The sequence below is a fragment of the Microcaecilia unicolor genome, chromosome 3, assembly GCF_901765095.1.
Source record: "Microcaecilia unicolor chromosome 3, aMicUni1.1, whole genome shotgun sequence".
Classification (NCBI taxonomy): domain Eukaryota; kingdom Metazoa; phylum Chordata; class Amphibia; order Gymnophiona; family Siphonopidae; genus Microcaecilia; species Microcaecilia unicolor.
The window spans coordinates 301986145-301996593 of NC_044033.1; the positions used below are offsets into that span (position 1 = coordinate 301986145).

Here is a 10449-nt window from a genome sequence, read left to right on the forward strand (position 1 = left end):
AGTGTGAGATTCCGATCAATGGTAACTCCAAGAATTTTCAGAGTGTTTGAAACGGGGAGGGGAAAGTTTGGTGTAGTAATGTGAATTTACTTGTGTTATGTTGTGAGGTGAGTATAAGGCATTGTGTTTTTTCTGCGTTGAGTTTTAGCTGAAATGCATCCGCCCAGGAGTGCATAATTTGGAAGCTTTGTTTGATCTCGTTGGTGATTTCCTTTAGATCGTTTTTGAACGGGATGCAGATCGTGACATCGTATGCATATATGTATGGATTGAGGTTTTAATTGGCTAGTAACTTGGCAAGGGGTATCATCATTAGGTTGAAGAGGGTTGGCAAGAGGGGGGATCCTTGGGGGACTCCACGTTCAGGTGTCCATGGGTCTGAGATAGTCGCATTGTCAGTTACTTGGTATGATCTTGTGGTCAGGAATCCTTTAAACCAGTTAAGAACATTACCTCCCACTCCAAAGTATTCTAGGATATGTAATAGTATTCCGTGGTTGACCATGTCAAAGGCACTGGACATGTCAAATTGTAGGAGACGTGTGTTATTGCCGGTTGCGATTGTTTGTTTGAATTTATTCATTGAAGTCACTAATACTGTTTCAGTGCTGTGGTCCGCCCGAAATCCTGATTGCGATTCGTGAAGGATTGAGTGTTTATTTAGGTAGGTAGTGAGCTGCTTCATCACTACGCCTTCAATGAGTTTAGTTATCAGTGGGATGGATGCCACTGGGCGATAGTTGGCTAAATCACTTGTACTTTTCTTTGCGTCTTTAGGTATAGGGGTGAGTAGAATGTTTCCTTTATCCTTTGGGAAGAGACCATTTTGTAGCATGTGGTTTAGATGACTCGTGAGGTCTATTTTGAGTTGTTGTGGGACAGATCTTATAAGATTGCTAGGGCAGATATCTAATTTGCATTGCGATTTGGCGTATCTTCCAAGTGACTGGGAGATGTTGTCGATCGAAAGCAAATCAAATTTGGTCCATAATCGGTCTGCTGAATGTCCCCAGGTGATGGATCTAGACATTCAAGGAGGTTTAGATAGTCAGTAGTGTTGCTAGGTATCATGAGTCGTAGTTTTATAATTTTCTCTTTGAAGAAATTCGCAAGTTCGTTTGCTGATGGGGTGTCTGTGTTGTTAGAAGTAACCGCTGAGGTATTTAGCAGTTTGTTTACGAGTTGGAAGAGTTTATGTGTGTCCTTGTAGTCTGGTCCAATTTTCGTTTTATAATATGTTCTTTTAGTTTGTCTGATTGTGTATTTGTATTTTCTTTGAAGTTGTTTCCAGTCGTTGAATGTAGAGTCATCTTTTTTCTTATTCCATGCTCGTTCTAATCTTCTGACTTGTGTTTTTAATTCTTTCACTTCTTCATTAAACCATGGTATTGAGTTTTTTCTATGTGAGGTTCTGGTTTGGAGTGGTGCTATGTTATCTAAAATAGTTCTGCATCTGTTGTCCCATTCATGAAGAAATTGTGTTGAGTCTGTTGATGCTGACCATTCGTTGCTGTAGAATTGTTCCCAGAATGTTGGTGGGTCTATTTTGCCTCTTGTGGTGTAGGTTAGTTGTTTCTGTTTCTGTTATGAGTCTTTTGTTTGCTATTGAAGGGAGAGGTTTGCTTTGTAGTGATCGGACCATGGTATAGCTGTCCATCTAGTATCGGTTAGTGTGAAATTTAGTTCTGATGAGAATTTGTATGTGATAATGTCTAGTGTGTGTCCTTGATATGGGTGGTTGAGTATTTGGCCAGTGAAGCTCCCATAGTTGGAGGAAGTCCTTACATTCACGTACGTTTGTTAGATTAGTATCCTCAAGGTGGAGGTTGATGTCTCCTGCTATAAGAAGGTTTTGGGTAGAAACACACTTGTTCAAAATGAAGTCCATGAAATGTGTTTGGCAGTCTTGCCAGTTGCTTGGCGGTCTGTAAAACAGGATAAGGTTAAGGTGATCCTGTAGGGTTGGATGGCTGATTCTAACTGAGACACAGTTCTTTAATGAATGAGCCTTGACAAAAAGACCCGACACGGGCCGTGTTTCGGTGACTAGCACCTGCGTCAGGGGTCACAGTGATGACGTGGAAAACTTGGGGAATAACTCGAATATATTCCTCTACAATATATTATTCCTTACCCCACGTCTCATGTAGTAAAAGCTACAAGCACCAAGGCACTTTCACTTTCTGTATCAAAATGATACAGAAAGTGAAAGTGCCTTGGTGCTTTGTAGCTTTTACTACATGAAACGTGGGGTAAGGAATAATATATTGTAGAGGAATATATTCGAGTTATTCCCCAAGTTTTCCACGTCATCACTGTGACCCCTGACGCAGGTGCTAGTCACCGAAACACGGCCCGTGTCGGGTCTTTTTGTCAAGGCTCATTCATTAAAGAACTGTGTTCCATTTTTAAAGGCCCGTGGTGCTGTTTTTTTTTGTTTGGACTTTAGTTTGTACTTTGTTCCCTCTCTTTTGTTACATGATTCTAACTGAGGCAATTTCGAGTTGGGGAAGTATGGATTTGCCTGTTGTTGTGACAGTGAATTGGGATCTATAGATTATAGCTATGCCACCTCCTCTTTTTCCATTTCTAGTCCAGTGGGTAATTTTGTATCCTGGAGGGCAGAGTTCTAAGATTATGGGGTCCTTGAGGTCGTGAATCCAGGTTTCACTGATGAATAAAAAAATCGAGATTATCTGTTGTAATCCAGTCGTAGTTTTGTTAACTATGGATCTGGCATTTGTGTAGCCCAGTTGTATTAATTGGTGAGATTCAGTTGGGGTGGAAGATGGGAAAATTAGGTTCTTACCTTGGTAATTTTCTTTCCTTTAGTCATAGCAGATGAAGCCATTACGTATGGGTTGTGTCCATCAACCAGCAGGGGGAGATAGAGAGCACTCAACTTTTCACAGTGCCTCATGGCCAGCCAGCTCCACTGCCTCTTCAGTATTTGAAGCTTCCAAAGCAGTATGGCAAACTGCAATGGAAATAACATGAACTTTCCTCACAGCGAACGATGGCCCCTTAACAAGGGCATGAACTCAAAAGGAGGGAATGAACACATCCTCCTGGAGGGAATAAACTCGTCCTCCTTATTGTATAACTAGAGGGGATACACGCAACCTCCTGGAGGGAATAAACTCATCCTCCAAAACAAACTGGAGGGAATGGACTCATTCTCCTATAATTGTAACAAGAATCCTGAAGACTGTTTTCCAACTTTCTCCCAAGGAAGGAACTTCAGGAAACAAGAACAGAACCTGAAACAGATTCACAGCATATAGACAATCATACAGGGAGGGCTCATGGCTTCATCTGCTATGACTAAAGGAAAGAAAATTACCAAGGTAAGAACCTAATTTCCCTTCCTTGTCATCAAGCAGATGAAGCCATTACGTATGGGATGTAACAAAGCAATCCCTATATAGGGTGGGAACAGGTCACACCACGCGCTAGCACTTGTGCTCCAAAACGCGCATCCCTCCTAGCAGCCACATCCAGCCTGTAATGTCGGGCAAAAGAAAGAAGCCCATGTTGCTGCACTGCATATCTCTTGACGAGAGAGTGCTCCAGTTTCAGCCCAAGAGGAAGAAATCGCTCTGGTAGAATGCGCCTTAAAGACTACAGGCGGAGACCGGCCGGAAGGCAGATAAGCTGAAAAGATAGTTTCTTTGAGCCAGCGGGAAATAGTGGCTTTAGACGCTGGAGACCCTCTGTGAGGAACATCTCTTTATTTAAATATACACTCGACTCAACACAAGCCGTGTTTCGGCGCTACAGACGCCTTCTCAGGAGTCTATGAAATAAAACCAAACAATGGTAATATAACAAACATGCAGAACAAAAATAAAATAAGTGTAGAACGTTAAATATGGGTGCGCCACTCTCTGAAGGGGAATTTACCCTTCTGCGCTTCTCTTGCGGCCAGCTATCAGGGAAAAACGCCTCAGAGGGCAATCCCAGGCCTGCATCCACCGGAGGGGCAGTAAGGGGGGCTGTAGAAAACCCATGTGACTGAGCTCTTTTAAGCATATATGCATTATGAAGCAATAATACCAAGTCAGGGGAGAAAAACTCGCCCTGGGCACCCGGTTCCAGTCCGGGGCTAGTAGCTCTTTGGCCTGCCTCAATTCGAGGGCCCCCTCCAGTCTCCAGACCCTCCGCCTCAGCGGAGGTCGCGCCATATGGTGCTTTCAAAATGGCGCCCACTGCCAGCTCCACCGAGCGGGAAGAATCATCGCTCGCCATGCTCGGGCTGGCTCTTATGCCTGAACAGCACATTTTACAGAGCCCTGCTGCTGACCTGCACTTGCCACACTTGGAACAGCGCTTAACACTCTCTGCAGCCATCGCCGAAAAACGGCGGAAAATTCAAAATGGCGGCTTTGCGCCAAAAACGTCCCGATAGGTTAACAAATACACATAAAACAAAAAAATGGAAAATATGATACCACCAATTTATTGGATCAAATATATTTTCCAGTTAGCTTTCAGAGAGGCCAAAACCTCTTTCCTCAGGTCAGGACAGTATACTGCTAAGGTATTCTGTTCTGACATGAGAAAGGAGGGTTGGGTCTCCAAACATTAGCAAAAATGTATTTAAATTAGTCCAATAAAGATATCTTATTTCCATTTTCTTTTTCACAGCTACCACACTACTTTATACTAAACTAAAAATAAAATTCATTTTCCCTACTTTTGTTGTCTGGCTGTTTACTTTTTTCTAATTGTGTCGGTCCCAGTTTCTTGTTTCTTTTTTCCTCTCTCTCTTCTTAACTCTCGCCAGCGTCTATCCCTCTCTCTCCCCCCCCTTTCCATCCAGCATCTGCCCCCTCTCCTCCCCCCTTTCCATCCAGCGTCTGCCCCCTCTCCTCCCCCCTTGTCATCCAGCGTCTGCCCCCTCTCACCCCCCCTTTCCATCCAGCGTCTGCCCCCTCTCACCCCCTTTCCATCCAGCGTCTGACCCCTTCTCTCTCCTCACTTCCATTCAGAGTCTCTCCTCTTTTTCTCCCTCCTCCATCTGGCCCCTCTCTCTCTCTCCACTTCCATCCACTCAGGCCCCTCTCTCCCTAGTTCCATCCAACATCTGTATCCTCTCTCCCCCTTCCATCCAGCTTCTATCCCTCTCTCCCTCCTCTCCCCATTTCCATCTGGCATATGTCCCTCCTCTCCCTCTTTCCATCTGACATCTGTCCCCTCTCCTTCTCATCCAGCATCTGTCCTCCCTTCCCCCTCCATCCAGCATCTGTCCCATTTCTTCTCCCTTCCATCCAGCATCTGTTCCCCCTCCCCACTCCATTCTCCATCCATCATCTGTCCTTCCCATCACCCAGTCACCCTGTACCTGGGGTCCTCTTTATTTCTGCACAATTTATATGTCCCCACTATCACCCCACCTAATCCCCATATCCCCACTCTTCCACCCTACCCTCAATCACACCATCCAATCTTAGTCTCTTTTCAGCCCCCCCACAACACCCAAACCTTCTCTCCCCCGCCCTCCCCCCCCCAGTACCACACCAGGACGAGGCTTGTATTCTGTGTAAATATGTCCAAGTCATTTGTCTCTACTCAAAATACACAGCAATTGAAACTAGGCTATCCACCTTAGAAAGATATTCTTCAAAAACATGTGTTAAAATTTTCTTTTGTATGTCAGTGAATAAAAATATCCAGAGAGGATGCTGGTTCCATAAGGCAGATCAGTTCCAATTACTCTTTCAGGAAAGTGTTAAAAAGCTTGATTTCTTGTGAAGTGTTTTATTAAAATTAATATAGTTCAGTATATATTCTTTGACCCTAAGCAACTGGCAGCTTAGGGTCAAAGAACATATACTCATCAGGTCAGTCCAGATTTTTTGATTCTCAGGCAGTACTTTTAAAATTCAAATATAAGAATAAAGAGCTAACCAAGCTTCCAGCATATCTTTTCCCCATAGGAGGGGCCCAGGTCTACAAGTCCCCCTCTGTGGCTACACCTCCCCCTCCTCACCATATGCTCCGGCATCTTTCCACCCACTCCTGTCCCTGCCCAAGGCTGCCTCGCTCTCACCTGTTCTAAGTCTTCAGTGTTGCAGCACCAGCCTTACTCACAGGCTGCCTCCGGCATGCACTGGACCTTTCCCCTCTGACCAGTCCTTCTAATACCACTTCCTGTTTTTGGAAGGGAGGGGCAGGTCAAAGGGAAACGCCCGGTGCACACCAGAGGCAGCCTGTGAGTAAGGCTGGCACTGCAGTACTGAAGACTTCAGAACAGGTGAAAGTGAGAGCAAGCAGGAAGGGCTGGGGACAGAGGAAGAGACACTGGATTGGGGTGGGAAGGAGTGAGAATATGTATCCGGATTCTCCAGAATCCAGATTTTTAGAATTCTACTGTAGTAAGTTTCCAGTTCAAATTGGTGCTCCTTTTTAGGCCCCACAAATGAGTCTGGGATGTAGAATCAGGCATATATGGTTCATGGGTGAAGGCCTTTTCATTTCTTGATATATTTTCTTTAATAATTTCCTCCATATTTTCTCCCGCTTATTTGTGGTCAGAAATTACCAGCTTTCTAGATCAGATTTGATCTCTCTTAACTATTACTACTTCTTTTCTGTAATTCAAGTGTTTACTTATATGTTATTCATAATTTTCAATGTATAAAAAATGAAAAGTTAAAAAAAAAAAAACATTCTCCAATATAAAATAGTACTGTAACCTTAGAAAGTTACAAAGAATTTAATATACTTGAGACTTTTTATTTCTAGTGTTCTGTAGAAGTTTGTTATGGATTATAATTCTCCTCTAATCAAAGGACCTCTTGTAATGTCATCTGCATTGAATCTAACTGGAATAATGCAGACTATAAAACACCATATAGTGTTTAGTATAGTACAGTGGAAGCAAGCGAGAGAGTAAAAGGAGATCTATTTTATTCTCATTATCTTGGGTCATATGAATTTTCAGTTGTTAAAATGGGGACTGTCTCTTCATGTTCAAGTGTACAGTGCTGCGTACATCTAGTAGCGCTACAGAAATGCTAAGACTCATGGTATTTAAGATACTATTTATGTAACACCATGTAACACCATCCTAGCTAAGTTTCCCAATATAACCATTTCCACATACTATTATCACACATCTTACCTACCTATGGGCTCAAAATACCACCTCCACAAAATGCTCACCATTACCCTCTGCAAACAATTGCAGTCTGACCATACCTAACATTACTCTGATCAATCAGGGGCTTAACACCAACTAGAGAGTACAGCAAATGCCTCTGCCACCAAGACACATCCCAAGATATCATTTGAAGGCTGCCTGTATCCCACCTGAAACTCAAATCTTTAACTATCGGCTGTAAGAGGTCATAAACCACCTGGTTTTAGGAATAAAGAGCTTGTTGCAGAGTACAAGATGAACTTTCATAACTGAAATTTTTAAAGACATTCCTGCATTGATCAATCTAGATTTTGGGTTAAAAGAACACTCAGTTTTTTTAAATTCTACATACAAATTTCACACACACATCAAAAGCCTAAAGAAAACAGACAAGGTGATGATTAAGGAGATATGACTCATCTCTGGATTATTCTTCTATTTCACTGCCAACCCTAATTTATGTTGGCACTCACACCTACATGCTTGCAGAAGTCTTTTAAAACCTTAATCCTCTCTCATAAGAAATCTACTTCTGCATCACAATTCTGGTAGCAGCAGCGGAGCTGAAACCTTTCTAAAGTGATAAAGGTGCAGACTTCAAATTAACTATGAAGTGCACTTTTTACTTTTATGTGGTTATTTGCGGTGACCATCAAAAACATGCAGAAGACTCGCAAAACTCTCCCTGGCCCTCTCTCTCTTCTTACAGGCTTAGTATCATGTTCCCACCCCTCCTCCCGAGATGATACAGCAGTGTCCCACAATTACCTACTAAACCAACCCTCCGCCTTCCCTTCAGACGTCTAACACTTCTTTGTAAAAACCCCAAACGCCATTCCCCTCGGAAGATATAAAACCCCAAAACTCCTAAACAACCCTGCATTCACTTATTTTGTCCAGTAATTAACCTAGAGCAGTGGTTCCCAAATGGTCACATCATCAATGGACTGGATCCCAGAAACAGGGTTGTTGCCCCCCTCCGAACCTCCACTGTGACCTACACCCAGTGGTGGCAATCATCCTGGGGCCCTGTGGGTTCCCTATTAAACTAGAAACTATGCAGAATACTAGAATCTGCCAACATACACGGACTGCTACTACTGTCATCATTGCTGCTGCTGCTGCTGATTTCATGCTTTGGCCAAGCAAAGGAGGGAGCAGGAAGTGGATGAGAGAGAGAGGGAGGGAGGGAATGAGGCATGCAGGTTTAGTATTTTGTTTTCAAAACATCATCTGGGGGGTCACGTGAATTTTTTAAAGCCTTAAAATGGGGTCATACTAGGTAAAAGTTTGCGAAGTACTAGCCCAGAGGCCGCCAGTGGGGCAGCTGGTGGGCTCAGTCCACCCCCACTACCAAGCTAAACTCCCACACCTGGAACCACCACCACCCCGCCCCCGGTGCCTGCCCAGTTTCTGTTTCACTCACTTCGGCTCCAAGTTCTTTCTCTTCGCTCGGTGTGCAAGTGTAGGAACGCGCTTGTTTTTGCACACACGAACCCGCAGCCTCTTCGCACCCGTCTACTTGGTGAGAACCCAAAACTCTCCCTCGCGCACCTGCTCGCGACCAGCTCCCTTCGCCGCACGTCTCACCGCGCTCTTTGCCACCTCACGACACGCACCTGTAACCGTCGCACGGCCGCCGAGACTACCTCAAACCTCCGCCCCTCTTCCAGTCCAGGCTCCGCCCACTCTTTTCCCTTTCGGCAGCCGCCACGTTCGAAGTCCGTGTGGAGCAGCGCCAAGAAATTCTATCCAACCTCCTCGAACTGCGCGCTCCAGTCTGACGTATACCTAGTGCAGGACGGAGGCGGAGGCCGCAGGACCAGGGAGGTAGATTGTGCAATGGCAGTTGAACTTTGCAACCTGCTTTTGGTTTTTTTGTGTGTGTTGTATTTAAAAAAAAAAATCTCTGCACATATAGCACATCTCAGCCAACTACCTGCCGCTTGAGAGGGGATGGCATAGGCGGAAAGGAGCAAGGTGCTGGGAAGGGGTGGAAGCAGACGGAGTTAAGGTGTGTGCATTAGGTGTAAAAGAACCTGGAAGTGACACAAGTAATAAACAGGTGGCATGAGAGGATTAAGTTATCTTAGGGAAGCATTCGCTTAACAAATGCACGTCTCGCACACAATGTATATTAGTAGCATTTTGTATATAATAAAGAGGAAAACATAATTACCTTGTAAGTTAACTTATGCAAAATTTTCAAACGGATCAGCAAGTTTGATTTGGGATGATTTTCAAAGGGTTAGGTGCAATTCTATGAACTAGGGGCTCACATTTATGCACATAAATCTTTAGAATAATGACATGTATGTGCTTAAATGCTAGTATTCTGCCTAAGCACTATTCTGCAAATACCCACTTACTTACATAGTTTATTTGCAAGAGGAGTATATATAGGCAGGGCATGGGCTGGACATAAGCAGCCCACTTGTGCATATAACTTACTGACTACTGTAAGTTCTGTGCTTCCTTGCTACATTTAGGTGCCTGTGCTTACTCCAGCTTTGTGGCTGGTTTTAATTGCAGGCCTCACACGTTAGGCACACCATTTCCAGATTATAAGAATAGAGAGATGTGGTAGCCGTGTTAGTCCACTTTTAAAGGTAACCTCTTCAAAAAAAAACCTACCCCAACGACCCTACGTAAGCCTCTTCACCCAAAGCACTACATGCCTAATGATCGCACTGGACAACACAGAACCTTCATCCCTTCCGATCCTCCACATATACCTCATTTGATCACTATACAACTTGTATTTGTTATCAACCAACTGGGCAAATGCCTAACGGTACTATGTAAGGCACATTGAGCCTGCAAATAGGTGGGAAAATGTGGGATACAAATGCAACAAATAAATAAAACATGGAAAAGAAAATAAGATGATACCTTTTTTATTGGGCATAACTTAATACATTTTTTGATTAGCTTTCGAAGGTAGCCCTTCTTCGTCAGATCGGAAATAAGGAAATGTTGGTAGATGACATATTAGTATATATCAGTGAAGCATCAAAGCATTTCAGTGACAATCTAACAGGATGAGGGTGGTTTAGGTGAGAGACAGGGAGAGCTGGGTGGATGAGGGACAGGGAGATATGCATGCAAATTTGATCATCTCACTCGTCCCGATTTCCATATCATTTATAAATATGTTAAATAGTACCGGTTCCAGTACAGATGCCTATAGCACTCTACTGTTCACTCTTCTCCATTGAGAAAAATTACCATTTAACCCTACCCTCTGTTTTCTGTCCAATAACCAGTTCCTAATCCACACCAGAACCTTGCCGCCTATCCCATTA

The 10449-nt window shown here is 43.8% G+C and overlaps 1 protein-coding gene across 2 annotated transcripts in view; it reads right to left on the reverse strand.

The window, feature by feature from the left end:
- The window catches only part of LIMA1 (LIM domain and actin binding 1), a 356250-nt gene extending 347444 nt beyond the window's left edge, over positions 1-8806 (reverse strand). Inside the window, exon 1 of one of the 2 annotated variants that reach the window (XM_030198238.1) lies at positions 8571-8806. The gene's annotated coding sequence lies outside the window, so the exon portion shown is untranslated. The remainder of the gene's footprint in view (positions 1-8570) is intronic. The other variant, XM_030198236.1, reaches the window with a different exon arrangement.
- Positions 8807-10449: the final 1643 nt, after the last annotated feature.